The 21,888-nt window shown below is 43.9% G+C and overlaps 1 protein-coding gene and 1 long non-coding RNA gene across 4 annotated transcripts in view; one reads left to right on the forward strand and one right to left on the reverse strand.

Annotated features, from left to right (window-relative positions):
* The window catches only part of Plce1 (phospholipase C epsilon 1), a 302,775-nt gene that overhangs the window by 177,727 nt on the left and 103,160 nt on the right, over positions 1-21,888 (forward strand). The gene's annotated exons all lie outside the window — the stretch shown is intronic.
* LOC121823645 (uncharacterized) lies at positions 10,059-17,113 on the reverse strand. Its single transcript, XR_006065143.2, has 3 exons — positions 16,983-17,113; positions 11,583-11,800; positions 10,059-10,567 (listed from the first exon to the last, which is right to left on the reverse strand). It is a non-coding gene; the product is annotated as an uncharacterized LOC121823645 (long non-coding RNA).

Raw genomic sequence — 21,888 nt, forward strand, 5'->3', positions numbered from 1 at the left:
CTCATGGGTCTGACCACGTGGGCTTACGAAGTGAGATCTTAATCCCATTGTTCAAATTCCATAAGCCTCAGGCAATTGCAAATTTCATTCCTTCTCATCTCTCCTCATACTTTAGAAGTTATACAGACAGTAAAATTGTGTGTACATTATTAGGATAGAAATAAAAAGTATGCAGGACTGGCTCTGGAGTGGATGCAGCCAAGACATTTATCAACACACCCAACCTGGATACTCTTCTTCCCCTTCTCCAGGTGCCCACAGCCACCATCAGTACTCTACTCTTTTAGAGATGACTTCGCCACAGTAACACACCCCAATCCATGTTAAAGCTGTCCAGCAAGAAAGATTTTTTTTTTTCTGTTGATGGTACACAGTCCAGGGTCTACATATGCTAGACAAGCTCTAGCAACTGAGTGGCATTCACAGTCCTAAGAAAGATGCTTCGAATTTGCCAGCATTTCACACATGTATTAACCACTATGTTATTTCTGATCTTTCTCCTGCATTGTGCAAAAATTGTGTAGAACACACTTTTCTTGGAACTACCAAAACAACAACAAAATTAAGCAATAGGAGATGTATGTGTAAAATATTTAAAGTATCCAATAGTTGAGGGACTCATCTCCTCCCTCCAGGTTAGACAGGGCTGAACAGTAACCAGAGGAAGCCCACAAGGAATACAGCAGGGAGAGCATGTCAAGTGAAGGATCCAACCTGCTCAAATGTGCTAGGCAGGATGGCTCATTGTAGACTGAAGAAAGAACTGGATACAGGAAGATCCAGCAGAAAATAGTGGCTGCAAACTGTAGCTGACAGGGGGATGCTTAGGATGATAGTGAAAATAAGTGGAGAAAATATTCTTAGATGTTTTGAACAAAGAATCCCAGTGTGCCAGTGACAAAATTGAGTGGCAAGGCTGGATGACAGAAGAGAGCCAAGACTGGCTCAGGTTTTCCAGGCAGGATATTTGGGGTAAGTAGACCGCCTGTGACATCATTCAGATAGTTACAAAGATGATTCTAGGTAATCAAGAATGTACATTGTGTTTTAGACATTTGCTGGTTCAAATCCTGCTCCCTCCCTTAATTATTAGTAGGGCCTTGAACAATTATTTAGCTGAGTTCCTTCCATCAACTGTGAAAGAGGGCTGTGTAGTTTCCTCACAGTAAATGGTTGTAAAAGTTTATTAAGACCATGAATCTTTAGTTTAGGATAGGCTCCAAAGACATGGCAGGTGCTCAATAAATGGTATCTGTTGTTTCTTTACTTATGAACATTATCACCATCACTGTCATCCTGTGGGATGGGGCCTGCAGGTTTTACAGTGATTGTAAAGTACGATCTTAAAGTGCCTCCTCTAGGCAGAGATGATGTGCTAGACAGGGGCTCCAGATACAATTTTGGAGTTTGCCCTCTAGAAGGACTGCATGGACCAGGGCAACCAATCTGTTCTCTAAGACATCAAGTATAAGAGAAATTACAGGCTTCAATGAAAGGCTTTGGTTACGCCCACTGCCATGGTGGATAACAAAAGATCGAGTGAGCATGGGGTTGTGGGCATCAGGAGAGAATCAGAGTGAGTGATGGAGACCCAGAGGGGAAGAAATTACAAGTTGGGTATCACATTATATGGCATCTATGAGGTTGAGAAGTACATAGCTAGCCGATTACAGGCTGGTACAGAATTGCTCTCCTCATCTTCAGATTGGCACTCTGGAAGTGTATCCTGAGTTGACATTTGCAGGAAGATTTCTACAGACTACAATAGAATGTACACACATACACACAAACACACACACAGACACACACACAGACACACACACAGACACACACACACACACACACACACACACACACACACACACACACACTGTATACAACAGTTAAAGGATCAGATGTGTGTGGTGATTTGTGCCTCTGATCCCAGTACTTAAGTTTGGAGGCAAGGGGATCAGGAATCCAAGGCAATCCTCAGCTACATATTGAGTTCTAGGTCAGCCTAGGCTACATGAAACCCTGTCATAAAAAGAAAGGAAGGGCCAGGCAGTGGTGGCGCACGCCTTTAATCCCAGCACTCGGGAGGCAGAGCCAGGCGGATCTCTGTGATTTCGAGGCCAGCTTGAGCTACCAAGTGAGTTCCAGGAGAGGCACAAAGCTACACAGAGAAACCCTGTCTCGAAAAACAACAAAAATAAATAAATAAATAGAAAGGAAGGAAGGAAGGAAGGAAGGAAGGAAGGAAGGAAGGAAGGAAGGAAAGAAGGAAGGAAAGAAGGAAGGAAAGAAGGAGGGAGGGAGGAAGAAAGGAAGGGGCAATTTTGCTCAGCTATGAGGCCTCTAAGGTAGCCAATACATGTCAGTGTTTGAAGGTTGAGTGTGGAGATGAAGTTGAATTATTTGTGACTTTGCCTGGGAAAGCTAACCATTCCACTTTAGAGCAAGCTGCCTTCGAAGGCTTGAGCTTCTTGAACTCAAGGCTTACCTGGAGTCCGTCTGACTGGCTGCAAAGCTGGGATGAAACTCATGACTTGGAGAAGAAGCTTGGCCTAGATCAAACCAAAGTCATCCCACAACCTGTTTGTGCATTCTATAGACCCAAAGCAGTTTTTGAGAGGGAGTGATGGAGAACAAAGGAGTTTGGAGGGAGAGGAAGGAGATGATGTAAACACAGTATTCCTGTATGAAATTCTCAAAAAAAAATTCAATTAAAAAGGACTATTTTGAGACAGGTTAAAATTATAGGAAACCAGTTGCACTATTCATAAATAAAATCGTATAGGAATGCAACCGTGCTCACTTGTCATGTGTTGTTCAAACTGTCGTGGTAGAATAGAATAGTTGAAAAACCAATCAAATGGCTTGCAAAGCCTAAATAGGCCAACTCCTGACCCAGGCCATCCAGGGGAAGATTCTGTGAAAGAGGAAAGGTTTTGCCTTTTGTGTAAGTGTCCTCCATTCATTTCTGTTGCTGTGACAAACATCTCAACAAAAAGCAACATGGGGAAGAAAAGGTTTATGCAGCTTACAGTTCCAAGTTACCATCTATCATAACAGAGAAGTCACAGAGGCAGGACCTTGAGACAGTTCATTACACCACATGAAAACTCAAGAGCAGAGAGAAAAACAAATGCATCCATGCTGTCTGCTTGCTAACTTGCTTAGCAGGCTTTCTTCACTGCCATACAGTTCAGGGCCAAGCCTGGGGAATGGTGCTGCCCACAGTAGGCTAGATAATTAACAACCAAGAAAATCCCCCACAGACATGCCCTAACAGCTCAACCTAATCTAGTTAGTTACTAACTGTCATAGTAGATCACTGTCATCATCAAAGCAGACTGCAGGATTGAAAAATAAGCATGTTGTGATAAGGAAATGTAGGGAGGGGAGAAGGTGGAGTGAGCGGGTACCTTTGCAGACCAGGAAGGTGTTTCAGGAGGGTAGGAAAGCATGAGTTTGTGGTAGAAGAAACAGAAAAGCTTTTTCTGTTCTTGATGAGCAGATAGTATTCATAATATCTGCTTTATTTTACAGCCCAGTTAAACATATCTGTTGTCATATCTCTCAGCAAGAGGGGATTTTCTAAATGTTCTTGTTTATAAATGTGCAGAAGATTTTGCACATAGAGTCATGCTTTTGTTGGCCAAAGAGAGTGAGCACTTGCTGGTTCTCTGGCAATCTTAACAAAAATACTGAAGTGTATTTATACTCTGGGGCCAAGACACATTTCAAAATGACATTGCTCAGATACGTGATGAGCCTTCCTCTTCTGCCTCCACCAGGCTTAGCAAGCCTGTCAAGGCCTTTCCTCTGAAATCTACTTCTGACACCCTCTGCAGTCACATAAACACAAAGAGGCTTTCTTGCCGGGTGCTCCGTGGATTGCTCACCAACCAATGAGGGAGAGAAGCAGCCTAAATCTGCTGAAAATATCGTACAAAATTAGCTTTTTTAAACACAGTTTTTTTCCTTGCATTTTACCATGTGATTTTTATCAACATCTCATAACAGTCACAAGAAGTGTTCGCTTCTCACTGTTTTGAAGTGTAACATATTCGAGACTGAACTACAAACCATACACTGGAGCTTAGTCACGGCTCTTACTTGACATAAGAGACTCACGAGGTGGCCAAGTGCAAGTAACTTTTGGTTATCTGTACCAATGAGAGACGCAGATATCTGCTAATAAAAATCCACACAGACACAAATATCATACTTTGGCTTCCAGTTTATGTTATCCTGTTTTGGGGTGATTATGTAACAGTTGTTACACAGCTTCATTCACCTGATTTTAGCATTTATTCTTTGTCCCCGTGGCAACTGTCTAAGATAACTCTGTGGTCCTAACTCTTCAGTAGGTCCTTACAGGAGGCCAAGTGGCATCCATGCATGCTACCCACATTTGGTAGTTTGTCTTGCTGTCTCACCATCCAATCTGTTCATACCCTTTTCACACATCAGTCTTGATGCCTGTCTGTCGAATTCTACGGGACATGCCAGAGGCTTCAAAGTTCCAGAGGGTACCCCTCACATAGTGCACAGGACATCGTCAGCCTCAGACAAGGGTGTTGGTTGGGAGATTTGCATTTAAATCCTGGGTTTGCCACCGTCTCCTGTAGACTCCAGGAAGTTCCCTAACCAGTGTGTGCATCTGTGAAGTGGCACAAACAATGTCCATCGAGTACACAGGAATTCTGTAAGGACTTCAAAAAGAGTTTAAGGAAATGGGTCTTGAAGTGGCTATCGCATAGTCAAGCACTCGTTAAGTAGCTAATAAGGAAAATAATAAATCTAAAAAGCAGCTCTAGATCATTTACTTTCAGAACCAGAAAATAATCCCTTGCTTCAAATACTGTCATATTTTAAGAATCTTGATGTCCTCATCATAGAGAAGTCATCAAGATTTTTATCATTTCTTTTACTTTTTAAGATAATAATATAATCACATAATTTCCTCTTTCCCTTTCCTCCCTTCAAACCCTCCCATATTCCTTTTCTTGCTCTCTTTCAAATCCATGGCCTCTTTTTGTATTAATTGTTGTTATAAATACATATGTGAGCATATATACGTATATATAACCTGCTCAGTCTGTACAGTATTATTTGTACGTTTTCAGGACTGACTGACCATTTGGCATTAGATAACCAGTTGGTATGTTCTTCCCTGGAGAAGACTATTTTTCCACCTCTCAGCATTCCTTAGGTCTCTATAGCTCTTTGTGTAGAGTCGAGGCCTAGTAATAGACTTTTCTGCATTCACTTTAGCATGTCTGTTGGTGTTGTTGTCCTTGTTCAGCTCATGCTTAGGCAGTCCTGTTGGTGAGACTTTATGGGTGTGGCTTCTGACTTTACTAGGAGACACAATCTCACAGAAAAATCCCTGATCCTCTGGCTCTTAGAATCTTTCTGCCCCCTCTTCCCTGAGCCTTAGGTACAGGAGTTGTTTTCTAAATGTAGCCATTGGGAATGGACTCTACAACTCAGCATTTTGATTGGTTGTGGCTTACTATAATGGTCTCCATCTGTTGCAAAGAGAAGTTTCCTAGATGAGGGGTGAGGCCCACACTTAGCTGTGGGTTTAAGGACAAATATTTAGAATGTAGTTAGGAATTACACTGGTTTAGTGAAGTGTGGTTGTAGGTTCTCCTCCAATACCCATGACTTCACCAGCCCTGGGTAGTTGGCTAGGTTTCCATAGAAGCCATCAAGATTTGAAGGAAACAAGGGCCACATGTTGAGAAATTCAACACACTTTTGTGGGCTCTTTGAATGATTGACAGTGTGCTGCAAATATCAGTGTTGGGTCTACTGCATGTAGCTGGATCCATAGAAGCCAGAGACTAGACTGAAAGCTTCTTCAACAGTCTTTCCCCCATGCCTCCTTTCAAATGTTTCAAAACAAAACAACAACAAAAAAAACTCAGCAGCTTATATCCATATTGAAGGTGGATTGGAGGTTGAAAATATAGTTGATAGCATGAATAAAAACATCTATTGTGGATATATTAAAAAAACATGATATCATGATATGTCATCTCCTCTACTTACTCTGCTCTTTCTAGCCAAGATGGTCACCCCCTGCTCCAGAGTTGAGAAAATCTAAAGAAGGGATGGAGAGCTGGTCCAGAGCATATGGCCTCTAATGAGGATGCTCTGGTTCTTGTAGAGTTGTTATGGTCAATAAACTGAAAGCACAATAATGCACCACATGAAATGTTTGAGCAAACATCCTAGCAAAATGAGTTATCCCAAGTCTAAAGCAGCAAGCAGCTTTGTCTTAGATGCATTCTTGAATTTTTTTGGCTCTTGTTTTCAAACTGTTACAGAAACATAAGTGACTAAGATATAAATCATCAGGTGTGAATCAGTTTTATAAAGAAAAATAAGCCTTATGAGGGAAGTCAGCAGTGATTGAGTTAGCACAACAGACAGCGTGACATGCTATAAAGACACCAGTGCAGTCCCAACCAGGCTGTCTGCTCCAGGACAGATGTCTAGGATGCCTGTGCAGTGCCAATAAGAAGCTGTCCAACATGGCTGTCTATGGTGGTGTGGGAGGCATGGGTAAGGAAACAGAACTAAAGATTCAATTTCAAACCTTTTCAAATTTGAAATTTACTTGTTCCATTATAGAACCAGAAATAGGAAAGAAGCAAGCAAGCCGAAAGTTACCTCTTTCACATTATAATGAATTCATATTTAGTATATTACAGAGGTGGTGCATATAGAAATGCTTGTAGATCTTTTAGTATATGTATGGATAGCTCCTTGCTCTGTCATCTGAGAAGGCACAGAAAGAGCCAACACTCCAGGACAATGGGCATACCTAGCCAAGTATTGGTTCCTAATACCATTCTCTAATATAAGGAACTGAGGCTCTTTAAGGAAGGCTGAATCGGGTACTGAGACACAAAGAATGCAGAATGAGCCTGGAGCCTTTGGAAGCGCCAGGCAGTAAGGAAGTGCTCACACTGAAACACAGTTGTAGCAGAGGTTTCTCCGGTCCCACCCGGCCCTGCAGTCCTGTAGACACTTATAAAATAATCACTCAGAGGCTTATATTAATTACCAACTGTATGGCCTATGGCAGGCTTCTTGCTAACTAGCTCTTTCATCTTAAATTAACCCATTTCTGTTTATCTATGTATCACCACATATTCCATGGCTTTACTTGCGTCCCATTACATGTTGCTCCTTGGGTGGCAGTTCAATGTCTCTGCCCACTCTCCTTTCTCCTCTCACTATCTCCCTTGGATTTTCCCACCTGGCTCCATCCTGCCCTGCATAGGCCAGTGCAGCTTTATTTACTAATCAATAAGAACAGCATATATTCGCAGCGTACAGAAAGACATCCATCCCATTGCACACAGTGATAGGACATGTCAAAGAGACAGGGCAGATAGCTGAATGGGCTCCCTGTGGCCAAAGCTGGGGCATCTGAAGCAAATTAAAGTATTGGGTATAGCCCAGAATATAAAATAGACTTCTGACTCTATACTGACATAGGTGAATAAATGTGGAAGCAAATAAATGTATGCGAATAGACATATTTCATATTTTAAGGAAATTCCAACTAGCTTATCATAAATATTCCCACCTGTCTTAGTCTCTTTTCTATTGTTATGAAGAGAAACCATGACCAAGGCAATGCTTATGAAGGAAGGTATTTAATTGCAGGCTTGCTTTCAGTTTCAGAGATTTAGTCCATTGTCATCATGGCCAGGAGCATGATGGCACACAAACAGACTTGGTGCTGGAGAGGTAGCTGAGAGTTCTCCATCCTGATCCATAAGTAGAGAGACTGTTGGCTTGGCCGTGGGCTTTTGAAACCTCAGAGCCCACCCCCAGTGACGTACTTTCTCCAACAAGGCCACACCTCTTAATCCTTCTAATCCTATCAGAGTTCCACTCACGACTGGCTAAGTGTTCAACTACGTGAGCCTGCGGGGGTCTATTCTTGTTCAAGTTGCCACACAGCCTATGCCGGGAGGTGGAGCATAAGGCTTCCCTCCTGAGTGTGTACACATAGTGTCTTCCTTCCAAAGGGTGCAGTACAGAATGTAGATTCCCAACACAGGCACCTAAGAACCTACCTCACCCAGGTGGTTAACTACAGTGTGCAGCACAGTGTTAATCTGTGCCCTTGATGTGGCGTGAGTGGCACTTTACCTTTGTGAGGTCTCCTGAAAAACCCTAATACTAAGCTGACCACAGGCAAAGCGCTAGACAATCCTATATCTAACTACACCCTACAAACACCTAATCAGTACATCTAAAAAAAATGTCAAGGTCATTCAAACTATGGAAGAGAAACCACCATAGGGTGGGGAGCGGGAAGAAGCCTAAGGAGACAAGGATAACTAAGTTAAATGTGACATTCTGGCTAGGAGCCTGTAACAATAAAGAAGATGTGAGATAAAAACTGAAAACTGAAGACGTTGGAATGTAGTTGTTGTGGTCTGCCCCCACAGACTCAGGGCTAATGCTTGGTCCCAGCTGGTGGCTCTGTTCTAGGCAGTTATGGAGACTTTAGGAGGTGGGGCCTACCTGGAGGAAGTAGGGCCCCAGGGACACCTTTGAAGGATGTACTTGATCCCTACTTCTGTAACACAAATTCCTAAATAGTCTTAATAAAAAAAAAATCCTGAGCCAGATATTGGCGTAAATGCTGAAAGATCAGAGAGACAAAGGAACAAGCCACTGATGCATCTCATCTCACCAACTCCATGAATCCTCTGAGTCTTCACCTGAAAGGCTCCAGCTGAAAAAGCCCTGGCTGAAAGGGATGTTTCTGCTGAAAAGCCTTTAGTTCCTGTCTCCTCCCACCTTATAGACCTTTCTCCACAGCCATCACTTCCTGGGATTAAAGACATGTGTGCTTCACAGTACTGGAATTAAAGGTGTGTGCCACCACTGCCTGGCTCTGTTTTCTCTCCTAGACTGAATCAATCTCATGTAGTCCAAGGTGGCTTTGGACTCACAGAGATCCAAATGGGTCTCTGCCTCCCGAGTGCTAGGATTAAAGGTGTGTGCCACCACTGCCTGGCCTCTGTGTTTAATCTAGTGGCTTGTTCTGTCCTCTGATCTTCAGACAAATTTTATTAGGGTACACAATATGTCACCACAAGTTCTCATTCTTTCCCTGTCCCTATCCCTTTCTCCCTCTCTCCTCTCTCCTTTCTTTTCTCCCCTCTCACTCTCTTCTTCTCTTCTTCCCACCCTGAGGTGAAGATTTCCCTTTATCATACATTTCTGCCACCATGATGCTCTTCCCACATATGTGGGGCTAAGGAACCAGGAACTGGATCTTCTAAACTAGTAAGCCAAAATTAATTCTCTCGAGAATTTGGTAACAGTAACTACTAGTACACTGTGGAAGTAAAACTAACTAGTAAAGTGGTTAGTCCTAGTGTATAAATAAATATTCATTAATTACTTATGATAATCATATCATGCAAAACTAAGACCTTCATACAAGCAGATACTGAGTGCCAGGTGTATGAAAATTTTCTTTTTCTACAAACTTAAGAGTATCTACTTATTTATTTGGTATAATTTTAGTTTCTCTCTTCTATATTAAAACCTTAAAGTAAAATTAGGTAAGAAATAAACATGATTTTAGGATTTTATAGGTTTCTTAGCAAGATAGTAAAGTTTTGTTGCATGCTTGTGTATGCGCGCGCGTGCATGCATGCACGTGTGTGTGTGTGTGTGTGTGTGTGTGTGTGTGTGTGTGTGATATAGGGTCTCACTATATAGCCTGGGTTAGTCTGGACTAGAGCCTGCCTCTCCTCCTGACTGCTGAGATTAAAGGCTTGTACCAGCACACCAAACCCAGAAGTTTACCTTTTCATAAACCTATCTCCTCTTAAAACATAAAGAGAACTAGAAAGAACTCCAAAGCCAGGCAGTGGTGGTGCATGTCTTTAATCCTGCAGAGGCAGGTGGATCTCTGTAAGTTTGAGGCCAGCCTAGGCTACAGAGTGAGTTTCAGGATAGGCTCCAAAGCTAAACAGAGAAACCCTGTCTCAAAAAAACAAAACCCTCCAATATCTTTTTTCCCCTGAAACAGGGTTTCTCTGTATAGCCCTGGCTGTCCTGGAACTCACCCTAAAGACCAGGCTAGCCTTGAACTCAGAGATCTACCTGCCTCTGACTCCTGAGTGCTGGGATTAAAGGTGTGCATCACTATGCCTGGCCTCCAATAACACTTTGCCCCCACTGAAAAGTCCTCTCTGAGGAATTTGCTTTAAATTGTGAAATTCTTGACAAAATATGTTCATTGAAAAGCTGTTCAGCTTTGAACTTAATGAGTCTTGCATGAAATATTTATTATGAAGGTTTTATTGCCGCTCACTAAGGTACTCACAGGAAAAGTAGGTATCAGACCAATGGTCTGTTTCAAAAACGGAAAGAAATATGAAGAAGAAATTGTTTTTCTAGAAGACAGTAGATCACCATTTCAAACATCAGGCAGGGAACCAAAGGCTTGATCTTCTGCCAGGTTAGAGACAAAATCCAGCTTGGCTTTAGCTTGTTGTTTCAAATGTTCCTCAGTTTTTCCTTTCACCTTAATGAATGAGAGCAAATAACATCCACTTAAAAAGATTGCTTCATGCAGCTGTTTAACGTTTGTTTAATATGACTGCCACACGTAGAACAGGTCTGCGCAATAAATAACTGGACCTTTTACCAACTTCATCCCTGAAGGCAAGCACCCTGCCCCTGATGGCCAAGGTATAAGTCATGCCACTAATGCCAGTGTAGCAAATCACTCATCCCTTGCTTTTAAATGAACTTCCTATAAGAAAGATTCTGGCAACATGTGTTATATTCAGATCTAGATGGGTTTGTGCAAGCATGGACCAAGAACACCACCACCCCTGTGTAGAAGCAAAGACTCCTCCATAGATCCCTCTCTCTCATGTCCTCATCTAGTCTCTTCTCCTGGGTGGCACTTGGAATCTGTACCCAGTATTCCTCGCTAGGTCACTTGGCAAAGTCTATGCTTAGTTGGCTGTTTACACTTGGTGACAGTGTGAGGAAACCCTGGTCAGTATAATCTGTATAGGCACAGCAGAAGTAGACAGTTGCCTTCAGGAATAAAGTTGGTAGAAGGTCCAGGTATGTGTCGTGCAGACCTGTCCCACACACGGCAGGCATATTAAACACTAACATCAGTAGAGGCACAGCAGAAGTAGGCAGTTGCCATGTCATGCATCCACTGGCTTGTTTTACTATAAGTGTCTCATCACAGGGGCCGTCTGAAACCTCACCTGCAAAGCAGCCTGGCCCAGGGAGTCAAGGCTGTTGGCTGCACCCATTTAGCATGTTCACTAACTACTCCGTCTTTGAGGTTTCTCTTTGTGATGCTTGCCTCATTGCTAAAATGAAATAGATTTGGTCTATGGTAGTGGTACTAACTCCACTCATGGCCATACTAACTACAATTCGCTGTTAGCATGCTTAGAGCTACAGCTGTGCTGTATGCTTCACTGCTCTGTGCAGCCTGCCACATCCTCCCCACAATCCTAGCCAGAGGTTTTCTCATACTATAGAAGGACGGTTGACGCTCAAGGACTCACCAGACATAGATGGTAAATGGGAGAGCATCAGGGTATCATGTGTGCCCCCAGAGCTCCCATACAGAGCGACACTGCAGGTGGACTGTGGGTTTGTCACATACTCTGCTCCTGACTGTGGCCCTCTTCTCTACAGCACCTCTGAGTTCCCATCAGTCCATCCTGAATATTTATGCACACCAGCATCTCTCCCGGACTCCTTTTGCATTTGTCATGTTTTTCTACACAGCAAAACATGAAGGTACAAATAGGAATATTTACTTCAAAATACAGTTTTCTGTAGGCATTGCTCGTTTGTATCCAATTAATTGTTTACAAGTGATGCGGCATATCTGTACTACTGAGCCACATACCCATCGTCTAAATGAGATAAAGAGTTCTTCAGGTTGCAACAAACTTATTATCTCTTGGTTTCTGATGAGCCCATACCACACTTTGGGACCAAAATATAATAATCAGGAACACCTTGATTCCTAAAGCTGTTTCATTTATGGTATCATAATTATACATAAAATCCCATGTGGACTTGCTAAGATGTCGGATCTGAGCCTCCATATGAAGAAATAAAAAGATATAAGCAGGCTGGGGGTGTAGCTCAGTTGGTAGAGTGTTTGCCCAGGATTTAATCCTCAAAACCTGGATGTAATGATTCACCTGAGCATACACAGGTGGAGCCAGAAGGATCAAGGTTCAAGGTCTGTCTTTGGCTACACAGCAAGGCCAATGTGAAATACATAAATCTCTACTAAAAAAATAAAGGAATAGAATAAAACAAAGATGTGAGGGTGTGTCTTCCTGCCTCCCGGACTCTCAGCCTTGTGTGCTAAAGGTGATAACAGAAAGAAGAGTACTAGGGCCCCACGTTTGGCTGCCCTTCCCAGGAACAGAGCAAAAAACTAAACAAGTTGAGTGACTAGCTGCAGCACGTGAAGGCGAAAGACTTATTAGTCCCAAGTTTGAAATAGTTTCAGGTAATGGGAAGGACAAGAAACCTCAGCTCTTCATCTAAGTCCTTCCACTAACTGGCTGTCTTTGACTTTAGCAAAGGGAACTTCGTTGACCTTTATTTTCCATTCCTATAAATAATAAAACGGCAGCACCAAACTGTTGGTGTCTTACTTATGTTTTCTTCTACCTGTAATGGGGGGGGGGCATTTTGAGGAAGCTTTCAAAAATCATAGTATAAGAAGTTCCAGAATCTTGCAAATAAGAAAATAGATGCCACCAACTACAAAGTTGGTCAGAGTTTTCTGAAAACCCAGGCCAAAAAAAAAAAAAAAAAAAAAAAAAAAAAAAGAAGAAGAAGAGGGGAGTGAAAAGGAAGGGAAAGGATAAAGAGAGAGAGCAGAGGGCCAAAGATGTAGAAGCATGCCAAGTCAGAGAATCCATGATGCCTCCCATGGCTCCTGGAGATGTGTGTCCTGTGGCTCCTGGGTAGCGTCTTCTAGGACAGACGCATTCGCAGAACAAATCTCCCTTGTATTGGGTCTTGTAGAGGGTCTAGTTCAAAGCATGACTCTAAGTACTCTGATGCACTGATGCAGGCCTGCCCAGGTATGCAGCTCACTGACAATCCTTCTTGGCCAAGGGATGAGGCCTAGAGAATCTAAGGAATGGATGCCTGGTGTGAACCTTAGAGTGTCTTCCTGGAATTCCATATGCATTAGCCAGAGTCTTGACAAGTGTGATATGCTACAGACAATTTAATATGGATATTTCCTGGCAAGGCCTTTTACATGTTAAGGCAATCCAGATTTGAAAGTCATCCTTCCCACCAGCTTTCCAGTTTCCAGGCCACTGTTCTCTTGAAGCCAACGAGCTGAATATTTTCATGGTAACCCACAGTAAGGTGAGGAGGGAGGTGACTTCATTTCCTACTGTATAAGATGTTATATTGTTGGATTTTTTTTTTTTGTCTGCCAGCATATATTACTTTGTAAGATAAAGCCAGGGTTGGAGATGGGGAGAGGACAGAATGAGATGAAGGATAATTGCATGGAAATGCATTTGAAAAGGTCTGTTTAAGACACACAGTGCAGACCAGTCTTGTCACTTTGATGCTATTCCACAGATGGCTCAATGACTAAGGAAATGGGATGCAGAAAGGAGGATCAGCTGGCGAGGGTCTGGTGGGAGGTGCTATCTGACCACCTCATCTAAGAAACAACTTACTGTGGCTTCTTTAAACCTCTCTGCTGTGGTTAGGGCAGCAGCCCTACAGCCTTTGCAAGATGAGCAGCCCCAAGTACATCTTGAGGTCCCCTGTCAATTGGAATTACATTTCAGAGGTAGGCTGCCAGAGATGGCTCTTCTGATCCAGCCTGACTGGAAACAGGCTCTTCCTGTCATCATCAGCCAGCCAGCAGTTGCTGTTTGAAGGTGTGCCTGGAATACCATCCATTTGTTCATTCATTCAGTCATCCAGAAATGCTGATTAGATGCCATGCATTGTTTTAGGCTCAGGAGATCCTTTAGTAAAAGCTAAACAAAATGCTGACCCTTGTGGAGCTTACATTTCAGTTAGCTGGAGACATGATAAGTTGCAAAAATAGATGGATTGATGAGTATTGGGTAAAACCCGGAAGACACCACCTGAGCAGATAGTGAAGATTCCTATCTCCAGCTGAAAGGGGTCTCCATCACCTGCCCTCCGTTGTGTTCTGTCTGCAGTGATGCAGCCCAGTCTCATCCACCACTTTCCCAGCAGCAGGCCATCACCTTAGTCTGGTCATGAAGAATGTTCTGTCATCAGAACAGGCTGATGGACCATCCTCCAGCACGAAAGGCCCATAGGCTTTGAAATTGCATGAGGACGTGAAACTGAGGGGACAGTGGCAGGACTCTAGGTTGGAAGAGACCAAAGAGACCTGAAAACAAAATGCAGCTGCCAGCAGCTGCAGCATCTGAGAGCTGGCTGGAAATGTGGACTCCTCTGCCTACATCTCACACCCTGAGGGGGTCGTAATTCTCATTTGAACAAGACCCTCAACCACTCCTGTACACATCTAGGTCCAGGGCCCTCCACACACAGCTTCATCAGAATAGCTCAGAAAACCTTGATCAGGACGTGCCTTCTCCCGTCTCCTCATCTGTTGAATTAGATCACAAAACTGTAGATTCTACAGTGTCAAGTGTGAACTTGGGTATTTTTTAATCTGTCCCAAATGATTTTCACGTGTGCTACATTTAAGAATCCCTGGTCTCCAGATGGCATTGCCATTTGTAAAAGTTCCACACCCATTCCACTCAGACTTCAGAACACAGACTAGAGAGTCAAAGTAATTGTCACCACGATTCCAGCTCTGAGCGCCAGTCCATGACCCCAAGCTAATACTGTAATGCAGCCATGGAATGTAAGTAAATATTGCTGGCTCACATTTCAGGAGTTTTCTAGAACATTTAAGTAGATTTGAAAAATACTTTGTAAAGGATTGTTTGTTCAGCCATCATGCTCTTTCCAATCCTTGTTTGGCATCGAGTTTAACCAGATTTACACCGGTGAGTGTTTGTCGTAAGGCTGTGTGTTTCCTTTCTTCCAGGGCATGTAAATCAGAACATCTGGGTTTTATCATTCAAATACTAAAACAGGTCCAATGATTTTAGGAAATTTAGGCCAGATTTTATATGCCACAGGTGTTGGATGTATTTAATAGAGGACTGGATCTACTTATTTGGAGTTTAAAGGTTAAAAAAACTATGCATACCAATTTTGTTTCTGCAAAGTGTTTAACTAAACATTTACAATTTTACTACATCACCAAGCACTTGGAAAAATAGGAGGAAAGAGAAAGACATTTCTTAGTTACCTTTTTATGAAAATATAATTTTCAGATATTCTTCATTTTATATACTTAACTTTCATCAACCTATTAAAAATTGCTTTTGTTTTCTTCTTAACACCTATAAATTTGCCTGTGGTGTCTCCTGGACCTAAAAAGCATAATCCTTTACTAGTGTTTTTCCCCCCCTGTTTCCTGAAAGAATATAAAAATGTAGACTCTGAAGCCCAGACTAAGTATAATATAGGCATATTCCATAACTGAGTATAGAAATGATGCCATCTAGCAGAGAGCTCAGGAGGATGCTACATAGCCAGCAAGGGACATGTAATAAGTCACTTGAAACTTTGTTACAGATTTAAAGAGACACCACGTGACATGTAGTTGCCTCACCAACCCAAATGCCACAGTTAGAAATCCCTGGCTGTGCAACCATTAATATTACAAAACTGGCTAAACTTCTTGCTGTGCCTCTAGGGCTAGAAAGTGCTTGTCTACCGCTTCTTTTAAACCTGCTGCTCTGCCCACAGCCTACCTTTAAACTCTGGGCAAGGGAAGAAGACTGAGAAATTGTACTGCTTGCTCAGTAAACACTAGAGCTGAGCCAGCAGCCCTGGATTCCCCACAGCACCTAGTACAGAATATCTGCCCAGACAGCAAGCCAAAACCACAATCTTTTGTTGTTCAAGTTTGGCTTGAGGGTTTTTTTTTTTTTTTTTTTAAATCAATCGATGTCATCTTCTGCTACTTCAGTGTTGTGTTTATTTTGGTTTTGTCTGTTTCTGTCATCTACCCTCTAAACATTTAAAGAAAATATTGCTTAAGTGATTGCCTGAACCAGGTATAAAGTATGTCTTGACCCCTGAGGCTAATATTCCCCCCCCCAACCCCCCACCCCCCCACCCCCCCCACCCCCCACCCCCCCCACACACAAGGAAACAAGGCTGGTGTTTGGCTCCTACACAGTTTCTTATCAGGATATGTATAACCCTTAAATTGTCAGGCACTGTAGACAAATCCCTGCCCTGACCGAGGGGTTCTGTCCTGACCAAGGGGTTCTGTCACTTTCACAGGAACTGTCCGCAAGCTCCTAATCTGCCTTGATTGACTGCCCTGAAGAAGACAAACAGGCTTTCACTCCTCCCTTTCAGTCCTGCCTACTGAAGCCCCCCACCCCCACCTCACCCTGTCTCCAAAACAAATGCCCTTCCTTCCTTTGCAGGTCTGACCCTCACAGGACCAAGGTTTTGAATGTCTGCAGCTCTTAACCTTGAGTGTGCCTGCTGAGCCCCCAATTCACTGTGGGTGGTGACAGCTGTGCCCTCCCGTTTTGAAGCAGATGCTAACCAGAAGGTTCTCCAGGGGCCTCTTCCTGCTGCCTTTGCCTCCTTATGGGAGCCTGGGAGTTTTCTTCCTATGGTCTGTCCTTCTCTCCCATGGGTAATTAGACAAAGGACGGCTGCACCATTAATTCTCTCCTGTTTTCCTGGAGCTTCCCTGCTGGCATTCTGCCCCATCTCCAGCCTCCTCCATCCTCTTCCTCCCACAGTCCAGTCTGCAGGGCACAGCTGGCCTTCCTCCCTGGCTGGAGCTAGAGGCAGAAGTTGAAGCCACAGTGGCATACCTGGAGTCCTGCAGACAGGTCTGCTGCCACAACCACCCTTGGTCCCTCCAGACTGTTGAGAGCTGCGTGCCGGCAGGTCCATCCTGAGCAGGGCATGCCCGTTTGTATTGCCCTTTGTCCTAGGCTTTTGCCTTGGCATTGCCACTCACTCAGGTTGGTTATCTGCGGCAGATGCTGCCATTCCCAACCCCCACCCCCACCCCCTTTCTCACTCTCAGATCTTCCCAGCATGCACCATTTCTCCCAGGGGAACCTTTATCTAAAGACCCACAGAGGGAGGGCAAATGTATCAGGGCTTCTTTGCAGAGGTAGCTGACACCCAGCAGGTGAGGCCAATAGGATGTTCAAGCAGAGGGTCAGGTGACCTCGAGTCTAGGCACAGAATTGACACTCGCTAGGTGACATTTGCAAGACACTTAACCTTTTCCCCTTCCATTTGTCTAGCAACTAAAGAAAATGAACTAAATAAGATAAAAGGCCTTTTTAAATTGAAGCACTCTAAAGTCCTTTGCTGATTATATCATAGAGTAGGACCTTGGTAAGAACTGCTCTGTTCTCTGGGTAGTTGCCTCATGGTTACCTTGACTGCGAAACAACAGCAGCCTGTTGGAATTATAAGGAAAACCTTCCTTTGTGTCTTGGATTTAGAATTTTTCCAGTGACACACTGATTCTGAATTTGTGGCACCAGTCATCATACACTATGTTACTCTTTGTGACTGTTCCAACCTCCCACAGCCCCCCACCCCAGCCCCAAGCCGTTTCTAGTGATGAAGGGATATGTTTTCAGGAAGCCAGATGCAGGTATCAGATCTTCAAAAATGCCAGTGGGTAGGAGCCCTGAGCTGTATTCACACCAGGTGCAAGGGGCTGAGAGAAACCCGAGGCTCGTGTTCCAAGCTCTTCTGGCTGCTGGAAGAAAAGAAAAAAAATCACATAGCTACAGGATCAGGGGACACAGGACTAAGCCTCCTTGGAGATTCATCTCTCTCATCAGCATCTTAAACACTCCAAGAAATCCTGCCAGTAAAAAAACAAAAAACAAAAGAAAGCTTTTTTAATCCCAGCGTTTCCTGAACTTATACGGGCCCCAGACACTTCTTCACAAAATGTGTAACATCTGGTACAATATGTGCCCTGGAGCGTAGTTTGGGAAACATTACGTCAGAACACTGCTGACCTATTTCTGTCTGGGGTCTTCAGAACAGGACTGGCTGACACCTGCCGCTGGCTATTCACTGAGCACCCACTACCTGGAGAACATGGGGGACTACGTTGTCAGATCAAGTGTCTGTCCATCAAGATTTCAGAATCTAATGGCACAGAGGGACCCAGCCCATGTGAACAGGCAGCAAACAGGGCCATGAGTACCAAGCACAGGGGAGAGGCTGGAGCGGGCCGTTGGACAGCTGTTGATAGTCTGAACTGACTTCTGTGCTCACAGCTTCAAGTGTGCTAGGTGTTCCTTTGCTCTGCTCCACCAGGGTATCGAGCACTCTCAGATCCCATGGTCTCGGAGCATACTCACTGCCTGTTTTACAGGATCTGTAATTGCTGGGGAATTTCACATAATTGTACCTTGTGCTAAACGGCCGCAACTCTGTTGGTTGGTTTTTACACAGAATTAGGATGTGTTCTTTCTCCCCAAAAGATTACTTTGGCTTTTTTGTCTTTTTTTTTTCTTTTAAAAAAAATGTGCTTATATTATGTGTGTGGGTGCTTTGCCTGCATGTGTGTCAGTTTACCACACATGTGGCTGGTGCCATGGACACAGAAGAGGGTCAGATCCCCCAGAATTGGTATTACAAATGATTGTGAGCCACCACGTAGACGCTGGAATCAAACCCAGGTCTTCTGGAAGAGCACATGGCGCCCTTAACGGATGAGCCATCTCTCCAGCCCCTACTTCCATTTTCTTTATAAATTATTATTTATTTATTATTCATTTACTGTTGCTGTTGTTTGTTGATATGGGGTCTCTCTCTGTGCTTCGAAGCTTATCTAGAACTCAGACGCTAATGTGGCCCTCCCACCTCAGCCTGTTGAAGAGCTGGGACTAAAGGCATGCAAAGGCATGCATGCACCACCATGCCCAGCAATGACTTCCTATTCAATAATCAGGGAAAATGTTGAAGTAGCAAGTGTCATGTGGACATTTGAATCCCACCTCGTCCAAGCTATAACTATACACCCATGCAACTAATCTTTCTGGGACCCAGGACCTAGGTTCCTGGGGCAGCAGCTTGTGACTTCCCATTTTTTTCAGGGGTTCTTTCTCTAGCCAGCCTTATCTATATGTCCTCACATTCTCATAAGTGCCTCAAGCTGGCCTCCTGCTCATCTGCCCCCAACCTTTTACTGCCAGTTTTTTTAGGCCATCTACTGATGGTTTTTTTTTCCCCTTATATATGAGAGAGAGATGGTGGGGAGGGAGAGAGAGAGAGACCTCAGTTCCAGCTGCACCCTGAGAATTACTAATATGGTAGCCATCAGACTTCCAGGGGTGAATCTGGGGAGTGGGGGAGAAGAGAGAGAATGTGTATGTGGACTTGTTTGTGTGTGTGTGTGTGTGTGTGTGTGTGTGTGTGTGTGTGTGTGTGTGTTATTCATAGAGGCCAAACTTTGGTGTCCATTGCCCTTTCTTGATCACTCTCTACCTTTAAAAACAAAACAAAACAAATCCCCATATTTGCTTATTTATATATGTCTGCATGTGTACTCATGTGCCAAGATACTCATGTAGAGTTAGAGGACAACTTGTGGGTGTCAGTTCTCAGGGATCAAACTCAAGTTGTCAGGCATGGCAGCAAGTGCCTCTACCCACTGAGCCCAGCTCTCCAACTTTATAATGTGAGACAGGGTCTCTCACCGAAGCTGAAGCTTATCAACTAGACTAGGCTGGCCAGCCAATGAGCTGCAGGGGACCTGCCCATCTCTGCCCCTCCCCATGCCATCACTAGTATTATAGACACGTGCTCTCAACCCCTGCTTTTTACAGGGGATCCGGGGATCCGAACTCAGGTCCTCCTGCTTGAGTGACAGGCACTTTACCCACTGAGCCATCTACCCAGCCCTATTGGTACTTTTTTATGAAGGTTTTTCCTGCCCTCCTGCCTCCCTTTGCTTCCTCTTTCCTGGCCTCTTCAAGAGCAATGAAGACTCCTTCTTCTGAAGGCTCTTATCCTTGGGAAGTCTCTCTTTAAGTAGAGGGGTGAAGCTGCAGTGGCCATTAAAAAAAGTCTCAGTGTTTCCACAAGGTCTACAGTGTGAAGAGGGAACTGCATCTTTTTAATTGTCAATACTGGTAGGCATTTATTGAGATGTCCTTGGCTCTGGGCACTGGAACCCTTTTCATATATTATCCCTTTTATGAGATACCACACCCATTAAAATCGAGGGCATTTAATTATGCCTGGTTTATAGGTGAAGAAATTGAGTGTCAGGGTAATTAGAAAATTTACTCCAGGTCACAAAAATAATGAGAGGCAGAGCCAAGAAATGAACGTTCCTGCTTTTGGCTCAAAGTCCTGTGTTCTTTGCCATCTGGTACACTCTGCTATCTCTCTGCCCAGAGGAAGAGAAGCAAAGAGGCGGAGATCCACTTGATCACATTTGACTCCCCACTGAATTCTATGCCCAGGTCACCCTAAGGACTTTTAGTGAACAAATTGACTGGTCTTGGCTGTCTATTACATATCCCCATGTCTAGTGGGACTGGGAGGTAATTGAGCTCTGGGAGATATCAATGTCTTTTGTTTCTCCCCACAGATCTATCTGAGGGGAACATCTGCCAACACATGCAGATTGTTTGTTCCCCCCTCTCTCCCCTTCCTGACTGATTGTTGGTGTTGGTTGAGGCCTTAAGGCCCCAGCTCGCTGCTCATCATCTGCATAGTAAAGGGTGAAAGTCTGCATTTTATACCAAGTGACATACAGACTTTCTGGACTCTCTTTCGCTTATGCATGGCAGGTGTTTCCCTGCACGGGGGCTCTCGAGGCTCACAGCACATCTCCAAAGCTCCTGGTCCTTCTCAGTAATCCTGGCAGGCAAACTTCACTCCTTTCTTTTCCCCAGGAATTTTGGCCTCTGGCCAATGGCTTCTCCAACCAAGAAACTAAGCCAGAGAACCTCTGGATGGGCCCAAGACATTCCAGAAAAAAAAATATGAGAAGTCTTCCACTACCTTCATTCAGCAGTACTAAAGTGTCTCAGGGAAATAGAATCTTCTAGGATAAACCAAATTATCCATCAGCCTTCTGGGTCCTGACTCCCTGGGTGTATTTCCCCATACCAGCCTTTTGGGTAAAGAGCAAGCTGACATGTGATTGTCATGGGACACCATCAGGCCTGCAGTCAATGACCTTGCCTCACTTTTCATACCACGACCGCCAGTACTCTGGCCTGCCCTGGTACAGAGTGGTCTTCTGAAAAGGGCAGCACTAACAGGGAGTCAGCTGTTGTGCTTCGTGCATAACACAAAGTGAGATGCTTGCCACTCATGCCAGACCTGCACAGGGAGACATGAGCAAACTAATCCTGCTTCAAGGAACTTGTTCTCCTGTGAAGGATAATGGTCACTATCCAGGGTAGTCAAGGTAGTAGTAAGTTATTTTGGCACAGAGGGACTCTAAACTCTCTGAGAGTTTAGGGTAGGCTTCCTAAAGGAGATGCTATTCAGACTACTGGAAACCTACTGGATAGAAGGATGGAGGGAAAGGAGTCAGGGAAAGGAGATAAGAGAGGAGGCTTTGAGTCCTCCTGATAGATATGTCCAGTTTGCTCTTGTATATTCAGAACAAGAGATGGATGTTTAAGTCTGGCTGCAGAGATGGTTAGCAAGACCAAGCCGAGTGAAGAATGGTACCCATGGAGAGGACAAAGCAAAGAGATTGAAGATCAGTACCGA

The sequence above is a fragment of the Peromyscus maniculatus genome, chromosome 1 (genome assembly GCF_049852395.1).
Source record: "Peromyscus maniculatus bairdii isolate BWxNUB_F1_BW_parent chromosome 1, HU_Pman_BW_mat_3.1, whole genome shotgun sequence".
Lineage (NCBI taxonomy): Eukaryota > Metazoa > Chordata > Mammalia > Rodentia > Cricetidae > Peromyscus > Peromyscus maniculatus.